The sequence below is a fragment of the Meles meles genome, chromosome 3 (assembly GCF_922984935.1).
Source record: "Meles meles chromosome 3, mMelMel3.1 paternal haplotype, whole genome shotgun sequence".
Taxonomy (NCBI): Eukaryota; Metazoa; Chordata; class Mammalia; order Carnivora; family Mustelidae; genus Meles; species Meles meles.
In genome coordinates, this window is record NC_060068.1 from 29,255,115 (window position 1) to 29,266,326 (window position 11,212).

At 39.2% G+C, this 11,212-nt stretch overlaps 1 pseudogene; it reads right to left on the reverse strand.

Moving 5' to 3' along the window:
- Positions 1–6,248: 6,248 nt before the first annotated feature.
- LOC123939193 lies at positions 6,249–7,075 on the reverse strand (annotated as a pseudogene).
- Between the last annotated feature and the right edge of the window lie 4,137 nt (positions 7,076–11,212).

Sequence of the window (11,212 nt, forward strand, 5' to 3'; positions counted from 1 at the left end):
CTGGGATGCTTTCAGGATTTTCTCTTTGTTGCTAAAAGTTGTAAATTTTACTATTAGGTGACGGGGTGTGGACCTATTCTTATTGATTTTGAGGGGGGGTTCTCTGCACCTCCTGGATTTTGATGCTTGTTCCCTTTGCCATATTAGGGAAATTCTCTCCAATAATTCTCTCCAATATATGTTCTGCTCTCCTCTCTCTTTCTTCTTCTTCTGGAATCCCAATTGTTCTAATGTTGTTTCATCTTATGGTGTAATTTATCTCTCGAATTCTCCCCTCGTGGTCCAGTAGCTGTTTGGCCCTCTTTTGCTCAGCTTCTTTATTCTCTGTCATTTGGTCTTCTATATCACTAATTCTTTCTTCTGCCTCATTTATCCTAGCAGTGAGAGCCTCCATTTTTGATTGTGCCTCATTAATCGCTTTTTTAAATTTCAACTTGGTTAGATTTTAGTTCTTTAATTTCTCCAGAAAGGGCTTTAATATCTCCAGAGAGGGTTTCTCTAATATCTTCCATGCCTTTTTCGAGCCTGGCTAGAACCTTGAGACTCGTCATTCTGAACTCTAGATTTGACATATTACCAATGTGTGTATTGATTAGGTCCCTAGCCTTCAGTACTGTCTTTTGTCCTTTTTTTTTTTTTTTTGTGGTGAGTTTTTCTGCCTTGTCATTTTGTCCAGATAAGAGCATATGAAAGAGTAAATAAAATACTAAATGGGTGGCAAAGACCCCAGGAAAATGCATTTTAACCAAATCAGAAGGAACCCCAAATCATGAGGGTGAGAAAGGAGATAAAAAGAAGTTCAGAAAACAAACAAAAAAAATTAAAAAAGAAAACAAAGAAAAATATAAAAAAAGAATAATATATATATTAAGTGAACTAGTTAAAAACTTTAAAAAAGAAAAGGGTAAGAGTTAAAAAAATTTGCAGAAGAAAAAAACAAAATTAAAAAAAAATAATGGGAAAAAAAATTAAATTAACAGCAAGACTAAAGAATCATGAGGAGAAAGCCATTAATTCCATAGTTTGCTTTCTCTTCCTCTGGATTTCCCCTGCTCTCCTTGATAGGTGAACTTGGTCTTGGCTGGATTTCTTGTTGATCTTCTGGGGGAGGGGCCTGTCATTGTGATTCTCAAGTGTCTTTGTCTGAGGCGGAATTGCACAGCCTTTACCAGGGGCTGGGCTAAGTAATCTGCTCAGGTTCACTTTTGGGAGCTTTTGTTCCCTGAATGCTTTCGGTAGAGTTCTGGAGGACAGGAATGAAAATGACAACTTCCCAATCTCTGGCCTGGAGGAGCCAAGAGTTCAGGGCCCCCTCTTCAGTGCGCGCTCAGAGAAGAGTGCCCAATCACTCCCATCTCCCTGGCCTCAGAACACGCTCTGAGCTCACCCAGCCTGTGACAGTTTCAAAGTAACTCCGAGCTGAGAGCTCACTCCTCAGCTCTTTCTCTGTAGCTGGCTTCCCTGGTCTAATACCTGCGAGCTTGCGACACTCAGTCACCCCCGATCCTTCTGTGACCCTGCAGGACCTTGGGCCACGCTGACCCCTCATGGGCTTCACCCCGGTTTAGCCTCTGGAGTGATGTCCCTCAGTGGAGAAGACTTTTAAAAGTCCTGATTTTGTGCTCCCTTGCTCTGCTGCTTGCCAGTAGCTGGCTCCTCCCCCGCAGTCTATCTTCCTATAGTTTTGGATTCACTTCTCTGCCAGTCCTACCTTTCAGAAAGTCGTGGATTTTCTGTTTCTAGAATTGTTGTTCTTCTATTCTTCGAGCTCCCATTGGATTTGTAGGTGTTTTTGATGGTTTGATAAGCTATCTAGCTGATCTCCTGCTACCTGATGTAGTCTCAGCCTGCTACTGCTCCGCCATCTTGACTCCCAACCTGCCCTTAATTATGTCTTGCCAGTCCTTCCTGGCTTTCCAAGTTTCTCTTGAGAGGTCTGATGTTATTCTAATGGGTCTTCCTCTGTATGTAAGGAATCTCTTCCCCCTAGCTTCTCTCAAGTGCTCCTGTCTAAAATTATGATTAATCAGATTCACAGTCAAGTGCCTCATGATCTTCTAGATTCTGGGATCTTGGGGTGAGACCTTTCCACTAGGACATGAACGCTTGTTCCATTCCCGAGATTGGAAAATTTTTTATGGAGAATTTATTCAACTATATTCTCTAGTTTTCTTTCTTTCTCCTCCCCCTCAGGGATTCTAATAATCCTGATGTTGGAATGTTTCATGGCATCATTTGTTTCCCTAATTCTGTTTTCATGGCTTCTAAGCTGTTTGTTCCTGGTCTCTTCCTGATCTTTTTTCTCTATCAGTTTGTCTTCTATATCACTAATTCTATTTTCTACCTCAGTTACCCTAGATTTTAGAGAATTTTGATTAGATTGGAACTCTTTGATATCATTTTCAACTTCTTCCATGGTGGTTTTCACTTTTGCCCTCATTGATTGTGTGTTGTCATTAATGGTTTTCTCCAACCTAGTCATTTCCTGGATAATTGTTTCCCTGAATTCCCTTTTTGACATCCTGTTTATGTGCATATCTGATAGCTCTGATGAGAGGGCACAGCCTCTGAAATTTTCCTCTGTTGGCATGCCTCCTCTTAGTCATTTTGGTGAGAGATGGCTGAGGAGATGTGTATCTGAATGTATCAACCATGATCCAGGCAAGGTGCACCCTGGAAGACTTCTGAGCTATTGGGAATCCCCATCAAAAAGAAAGAAAAAAGAAAAAAAAAGAGAGAAAGAGAGAGCCGGGAGAAAAAAAAAAAAAGAGAGAGAGAGAGAGAGAAGACCCAGCCTGAATGGGCCCTAAGGGTAAGATTTATCAAGTATACAAACAAAAATGGAGAAACAAAAAGACCAACAAAAGTAAATGACAAGGAAAAAAAATAAAAGAACCCAGCCACAACAAACCCCACGAATAAGATTTAGTTATTACCAGAACAAAAAGAAATACACAGAAACACTGACAGAAGAGAAAGATGGGAGGGTGGTTATAAATCCTCAGTGTGGATGAGGAAGGTCATTTTGATTCTTCCTGGGTGTATCTTGCTATGTTTGTTAAAGGATTCAACTTTCCAGAGACAAAGAGGGATTAATACTGGTTTATATATAGGGGTACTATTGATTGTGGAAAGAGTATTACCTTGAAGCTTATCTCTATATGAATATTAAAAAAATAGAAAAGAAAAAGAAAAACACAGGTAATATATCAAAAAAAGTTCAAGTTAAAAGTTTATTATGGAATTGGTTGTATTGAACCTCTCATTGTGACAGTAAATAGGTTTAAAAATTATAAAACATTAAAAAGAATGAGAGTAGTCAGGATGAATTAAAAATGAATGTTGTACCCATGAGTATACATGTTTTAAGGCAATAGGGGGAGCTTAATATCTTCTTTCCCCTGATTTTGGGGTTTTATAGTTTTATGGGGACCCTGTGGTGGTTGTCTTCTTGGATGTTTTGGCTGGCTTTCTGAGGCAGGCACTGGCCATGAGGTTTTGCAGGCAGTATTGCTAGAGTTGAGTCCTCCTGCCCCCTATCAAGGGGCTGGGTTCTGAGGAAAATGTTTTTTCAGGCTTTTGTTCTCTGGAGGTTGTTGGTTTTTGTTTTGTTTTGTTTTGTTTTGTTTTCTCCTGGTGGCTTTTGGCAGTTCTCCAGAGCTTTAGAGGACAGAGGTTTACAGGACAGAAAAGCTTCAGTCTGTTCCCCTCTGGGTGGTCCAGAGCACATAGACTCCTCCTCTGCCACTTCCCACCAGCAGAGCACATCCCTAGCGACCATCTTAGGGTGTTGAGGAGCTCCCATTTCTCTCTCTATCACAGTGCTACTAAAAGCGAGAGCAATATTAGTCCAGAGACCCCCACTTCCAAAGTCAGCCTTTGCAGGGCTGCTATCTGGGTATATCCAGACGACCGGAGAGATCCCAACCAGAGATAATGCACTGAGATTTTTCACACCTGCGCATGGTGGGAGTGTTCGGACTCTCACGGACGCTAGAGAACACCAGCTACCACCTCCAAGGACCTCTCTCGGGGCAGGGTATGGAGAGCGACTCAGACTCCTGTTGCACATTGCGCATGCAGAGTGCAAAAGGCTGTAGTTCTAGAGAGTGCTGGCTGGTATCCACTGTTAGGCCAATTTATTGTTAAAACCTGTTTAACTATTAGGGCCTGCTTAGCCAGAGCAAATCCATATTGACTAGATAGCCATATTGTTGTTTATATCCATGGACTTCATTTCAGGAATAAATGCCCCAGTAGTTCCTGGTATGGTTCCAGGTATCAATTCCAGGAGTAAATGCCTTAACAATAGAAGCCATGTACATTTGGTCTGCGGTTATACCCTATAGAACCAGCCTGTGAGATCGGGAGGGGGTCGCTCTCCTTGGAGGTAGCCCTGGCCGGTCATTCTTACTTCTAATGCTTGGCATAGAATAAAGCTTCACATAAATTTAACTTTGTCTCAGTCTCATTCCCCTGACTGGTCAGTCTAACTTCTAATGCTTGGCATAGAATAAGGCTTTGCATTACTTTCAATTTGTCTCAGTCTCTTTCCTTTCATAATGGACCCTAACATCCACACTAGACTCTCTCATGTGTGCCACCGCCCAGACGCTCTCATAAGTGCCTGCAGCTAAGGGAACATGGCCTGGATGGTTCACTGCAGTCTCTCTGGTATGGTGCCAGAGGTGGCCATCCTGGGTGTATGGGCTTAAGCTGGTGCCTGTAACCACCCGATTACACCAATTTCCCTTAAGATCTTTTGTTCTTCTTGAGTACTTTTAACCAGACTCCAAGTTAATGCTTGTTGCCAATCAGAGGGCACTCTCATTTTGGGGTATTACTTTCCAATGTGTGGCATCTAGTGCCTCCCCATTTTGTTTATCTTCAGATATCAATCTGACATTCCCACTCCACTTTACCTGTCCACTGGTGTCTTCTGCCCAAGTAGAGATCTAGAAGGTTATAATACTACATCTCAGGCTGATTTCATGGGTGTTCAGAGTGTTCTGGTATATAATCAGCTCACTTTAGGGGACCAGTTGAAACAGAGTCTCCTACTTCTCTTCCATCTTGCCCTCCTTCCCCCAAAGAGGTGGAATATTAAACAGCTTTGAAAAGAATGAAGTCTTGCCATTTGGAAAGACATGGATTGACCTAGCGATTATTAGGCTTAGGGAAGTAGGTCAATCAGAGAAAGAAAACTACCATATGATTTCACTCACAGGTGGAATTTAAGAAACAAAATAAAAAGGAAAAAACACAGATGCAAACTAGGAAACAAACTCTTACCTATACAGAAAAACCTGGTGGTAACTGGATATAAGGGGGGGATTGGTTAAATAGCTGAAATACATAAAGAAGGGCACTTGTTATGATGAGCACTGGGGGTTCTATGTAAGTTTTGAATCACTAAATTCAAAACAAGAAAGTAATATTACACTGCATATTTATTAACAGGAATTTAAATAAAACCTTGAAAAAAACTTAAAATTTTTCAAAATATAATAAATTGATCATATATAAAATGTAAATATATATTTAAAATTTTATTTAAAATGAAATATAGGAGGTGTGTCTATATTTCATTTAAAAATGAAATTAAAATTAAAATTAAAAAATGAAATATAGAGGTATGTCTGCATTTCAAAATTAAATAATAACAGTTATAGACATAATACATATATAAACTTTCTCTAAAAAATTTCACACAGTTTTCTTTTTAAGGATTTTATGTATTTATTTGTCCAGGAGAGAGTGAAAGCATAAGCAAGGGGAACAGCATTCAGAGAGGGAAACTGCTTCCTGCTGAGCAAGAAGCCAAATGCAGGACTCCATCCCAAGTCATTCTGATCATGACTGGGCCAAAGACAGACGATTAACTAACTGAGCCACCCTGACATCCCATGCACAGTCAGTTTTGTACACACTTGAAATTTGGGGCAAATAAAACTAATATTAGTTTTGACTTAAGGGTAGAACACTGACCCATGCATTTTCTCAGGTCTCCTTTGACTTCACTGTTCCTCATACTGTAGATGATGGGGTTAAACAAAGGAGTGAAGATAGTATAGAAGGATGACACCACTTTTTTTTTAACCATTTTAATTTATTTATTTTTCAGTGTAACAGTATTCATTGTTTTTGCACAACACCCAGTGCTCCATGCAAAACGTTCCCTCCCTATTACCCACCACCTGTTCCCCCAACCTCCCACCCCTGACCCTTCAATACCCTCAGGTTGTTTTTCAGAGGGATGACACCACTTTATCATGGTTGGCTAACCTATAGGATTTGGGTCTCATGTAGATAAATATAGCAGCTCCATAAAACAGTCCCACTACACAGAGATGTGAGGAACAGGTAGCAAAAGCCTTCTTGTGGGCTTCTCTAGAATGATTCTCAAGAACTGCAGCAAGGATGAAATTATAGGAAATCAGGATGAGAGAAAATGGGACCAGAAGCATTAAGACACAGCAGATGTACATCACATACTCAAAAATAACTGTGTCAGCACAAGCCAAACGCATTAGAGTAGGGGCTTCACAGAAGAAATGATTTATCTCATGTGCGTCACAGAATGGAAAACTCAGGGTAGCAGCAGCCTGCATGAGCCCATCAGCTCGCCCAGGAACCAAGACCCCACAGTCATTCTCAGGCATAATTGCCAGCTCATGAGAATGGGGTATCTCAGTGGGTGGCAAACAGCCACATAGAGGTCATAGGACATGGATGCTAAGAGGAAGAACTCAGCCCCTCCCAATGACATGAAGAAGAAGATCTGCAACCCACAGCCAGCAGGGGAGATGGACTTCTGGCCCGTCAAGTAGTCAGCTGCTATTTTGGGCACAATGGTGGAGACCAGCATCATATCCATGAGGGAGAGTTGGCTCAGGAGGAAGTACATGGGTGTGTGGAGCTGGACATCCTGGTGAATCAGGAAGAGCATGAGGGCATTGCCTACTAGAGAGGTGAAGGCAATTGTCAGAACCATTACAAAGAGAAATAGGTGGGCTCCTGTGTGGTTAAAGAGTCCTAGGAGAATGAAATCTGAGGTGGTGTTCCAGATCTTCATGATTTCAAAGAAGAGTGACCCTACAAATGAAGAAATAGATGATAGAATTTTCATCATTTACAATGTTCTACTTCAAATACATTCTTCATGGGGTGCCTGGGTGGCTCAGAGGGTTAAGCCTTTTGCTCAGGTCATGATCTCATTGTCCTGGAGTTGAGGCCTGCATTGGGTTCTCTGCTCATCATGGAGCCTGCTCCACCCCCATCCCACCCCCCATCTGACTCTCTGTCTACTTGTGATCTCTCTCTGTCAAATAATTAAATAAATTCTTTTAAAAAATGCATTCTTCATGAAAATAATTTGTGTGAAAATGTTGAAACTTATTCCATATCCTTCATCTTTGTTTTCCGATGTCTCTTTAACCCAGGGATAAAATTAATTTTACCTTTTTAAAAAATATTCATAATACGCACTTCTCCAGTTTAGTTTGCTTAATTAGTATAATGAATAAAATTTCTTGATAAATTGAAGTAATCAACACATCTTGTGCTAACAGATATCAACATTAATGGAAAAGAAGTAAAATATTTACTCAGTCATTTAAATTTGTGATTTTATCACACATAATCAACATTTTTAGCAGCTGAATTAAATCAATGTGTCCAGCAATATAAAAGCTATGTACTTTTTTTAAAAAAAATTTTATTTATTTACTTGGCAGAGAGAGAAATATCAAAGTAGGCGGGGGGGGAACAGGCTCTCCTCCGAGCAGAGAGCCCCATGCGGGGCTCGATCCCAGGACCCTGAGATCATGACCTGAGCTGAAGGCAGAGGCCTAACCCACTGAGCCACCCAGGCACCCCAAAAGCTATGTACTTATTAATGAGAGTTATGCACTTCTAATATATCATAATGTACTGAAACCAACCAAAATCAGATAATTTTCCTTACATTGGTCAATCTGGGAAGGCATTTTTACTTTCTAAAGAAGAGAATTTATAGACTCAGGTGTAGGGTCTAGAAGGAATTAATCTGTAGATAGAAGCATAACTTAATTTGGAATCGTTAGTGTATTTAGTTTGATTTTATCAAATTATAAGCTGAATACAGTAATTACCATCTTAGAATATGTTCCCCAATGCAAGATTATGATACCAAATGCAAGAATTCATTAGCTGTATAAAGGGGTTTTGTGTAATAATATGGTTTCCTGTGAAAGTCACAGAGACACAATCCTTTTTGGTGAAATGAGAAGATAAAGCTTATTAGTATCCAATATAAAGGTAGATTTATTTTTTCTTCAGTCCCAAGAGAATCTAAATCTCTAAAGTTATTTTCATCTCTGATCTACTAGTGCTGAAACTTTTTCTCTTGTTGAATGAATAGGATCATACTTGAAGTGATGAAGAGGCTAATTCAATATCAAAGATGTGTTCGAACTGAATGAAATTGCCTGAAAGGAGTCCACCTCTTCTATGGTCATTCTATTTACCCACATATGCCTCTAATACTGGAAAGCCAATCAAGACAGAGAAGACAGTGCAAAATGTCCACTCAGCTTCTAGCTCCATTCTTGAGCATCATCATTATACTGACAGCATTCTACTTTAGCATTTTAGTGGGTTGTTTCAATTTTAAACATTGCAGAAATACACTTCTTTCTCACTGCATTTCCCAAAACTTTGTCATCCATACACATTCATATCTGTAACACTTGCATTCTATACACTCATTAACTGTATGAATTCCCTAATTATGGATCTCTCTGTTGCCTTCATGAAGGACATCAAAACCCTTGTAACTCATTTCTTTGACTTGAACAATTCTTGTTTCCATTATTCTAAACTCTCATTTTTGAAAAATGATAAAACTTAAAACTTGCTTAAAAGTCAATCTTTAGGCTAGTAACTGCAGAGTGATGGGTAAATTCATTAAAATCACTTGTACTATCTTATTGCCCATTTTTAAATGTACTGTCTCTAGAATAGCAATATGTATATTCACATTTTTCTGCAACTGTCACCAGTTATCTATCCCCAGTACTCTAAAATGGAAACCCTGTAGCCACTAAAAAATGATTTTCTGGTTCTTCCTGTCCCAGGGAACTGGCAACAACCATTCTGTGATTCTGGCTTTATAAAATTCACTCTTATAAGAATTTAGATTAGTGGGATTACACAGAATTTGTCTTTTTGTGATTAGCTTATCTCACTTAACATCATCATGTCATCAACATACTTTCATGTTGTAACGTGTCAGAATTTTCTTTGTTTTCTAAGTTGTATAGCATCATTTTGTATATATTAATGTATTACTACATTAATATATTTTCTGTAATAGTCATTCCATCTATGGACATTTAGGCTGCTACCATTCACTACATTTCTACATTTAAAGATTAATTTAATGGGATCCAATAATATTTTTACATTTTCTATAATGTGAATAGATATAGCTTAATAATATAGCCATTTGATCTCCTTTTTTTTCCTTTACACACATGGAAGAGAGATGCATTTAGAGAATCATTACAAAACCTAAAATTACTATATTTAGCAAATAATTTTTGTTGTAATACTTTTCATGTTCAAGGTTACAATTTTTGTTTTCTTTTTAATTTGGAATTATTAGTGCTTAGCTTTTGGGTGGAGACGGGTTATGTTATGGAGGCATTTATTTTAAGGTGAAATATATGTTTAAAAATTCCATCAGATCCATAAATCTAATTGTCTATTCAACATATGCTAGTTTATAGTACTAATTAGTAAAGTCAATTAAAGTTGTCAGATACATCAAATCAGTGATAAGAAATTATATTTTTTTCAAGAAGTAATAATATTAAATTATTTTTTATTAAAATTCTTTTTTTTAAGATTTTATTTATTTATTTGACAGAGAGAGATCACAAGTAGATAGAGAGGCAGGCAGAGAGAGAGAGAGGGAAGCAGGCTCCCCGCTGAGCAGAGAGCCCAATGCGGGACTCGATCCCAGCACCCTGAGATCATGACCTGAGCCGAGGGCAGCGGCTTAACCCACTGAGTCACCCAGGCGCCCCTTTTATTAAAATTCTTAACTAATTTTCAATAGTATATAAAACAAGGGGCGCCTGGGTGGCTCAGTGGGTTAAAGCCTCTGCCTTCAGCTCACGTTATGATCCCAGGATCCTGGGATCGAGCCCTGAATTGGGCTCTCTGCTCAGCAGTGATCCTGCTTCCCTTCCTCTCTCTGCCTGCCTCTCTGCCTACTTGTGCTCTCTCTATCTGTCAAAAAAATAAATAAAATTTAAAAAAAACAGGTTTTTTTACTAATTAAATTGTTGTTAAACCTACACAAAGATGATTCTATAACATAACTCCTAACAAACTAGCTATGCAAACAAAGCTGTTCAAAATCAAAATGAGAATTTAACTTATCCTGCAAATAAAATATCTAAAATGTCATCAAGTGGAAGAATGAAGGTTCAATACTTACTACTGGAAGGAAGTGGAAATTTTGGTAGACTGATTTTTTTTTTCTCTTTGCTATAAAACTGCTATCGTTTCTTATGTTTTCAGTTTTTTTTTTTTTTCCATTCTGCTTTTTTTTTTTCCCCCTTTTATTAATTTTTTCAGCGTAACAGTATTCATTCTTTTTGCACAACACCCAGTGCTCCATGCAAAACGTGCCCTCCCCATCACCCACCACCTGTTCCCCCAACCTCCCACCCCTGACCCTTCAAAACCCTCAGGTTGTTTTTCAGAGTCCATAGTCTCTTATGGTTCGCCTCCCCTCCCCAATGTCCATAGCCCGCTCCCCCTCTCCCAATCCCACCTCCCCCCAGCAACCCCCAGTTTGTTTTGTGAGATTAAGAGTCATTTATGGTTTGTCTCCCTCCCAATCCCATCCTGTTTCATTTATTCTTCTCCTATCCCCCTCCCCCCCCCATGTTGCTTCTCCATGTCCTCATATCAGGGAGATCATATGATAGTTGTCTTTCTCCGATTGACTTATTTCACTAAGCATGATACGCTCTAGTTCCATCCACGTCGTCGCAAATGGCAAGATTTCATTTCTTTTGATGGCTGCATAGTATTCCATTGTGTATATATACCACATCTTCTTGATCCATTCATCTGTGGATGGACATCTAGGTTCTTTCCATAGTCTGGCTATTGTAGACATTGCTGCTATAAACATTCGGGTACACGTGCCCCTTCG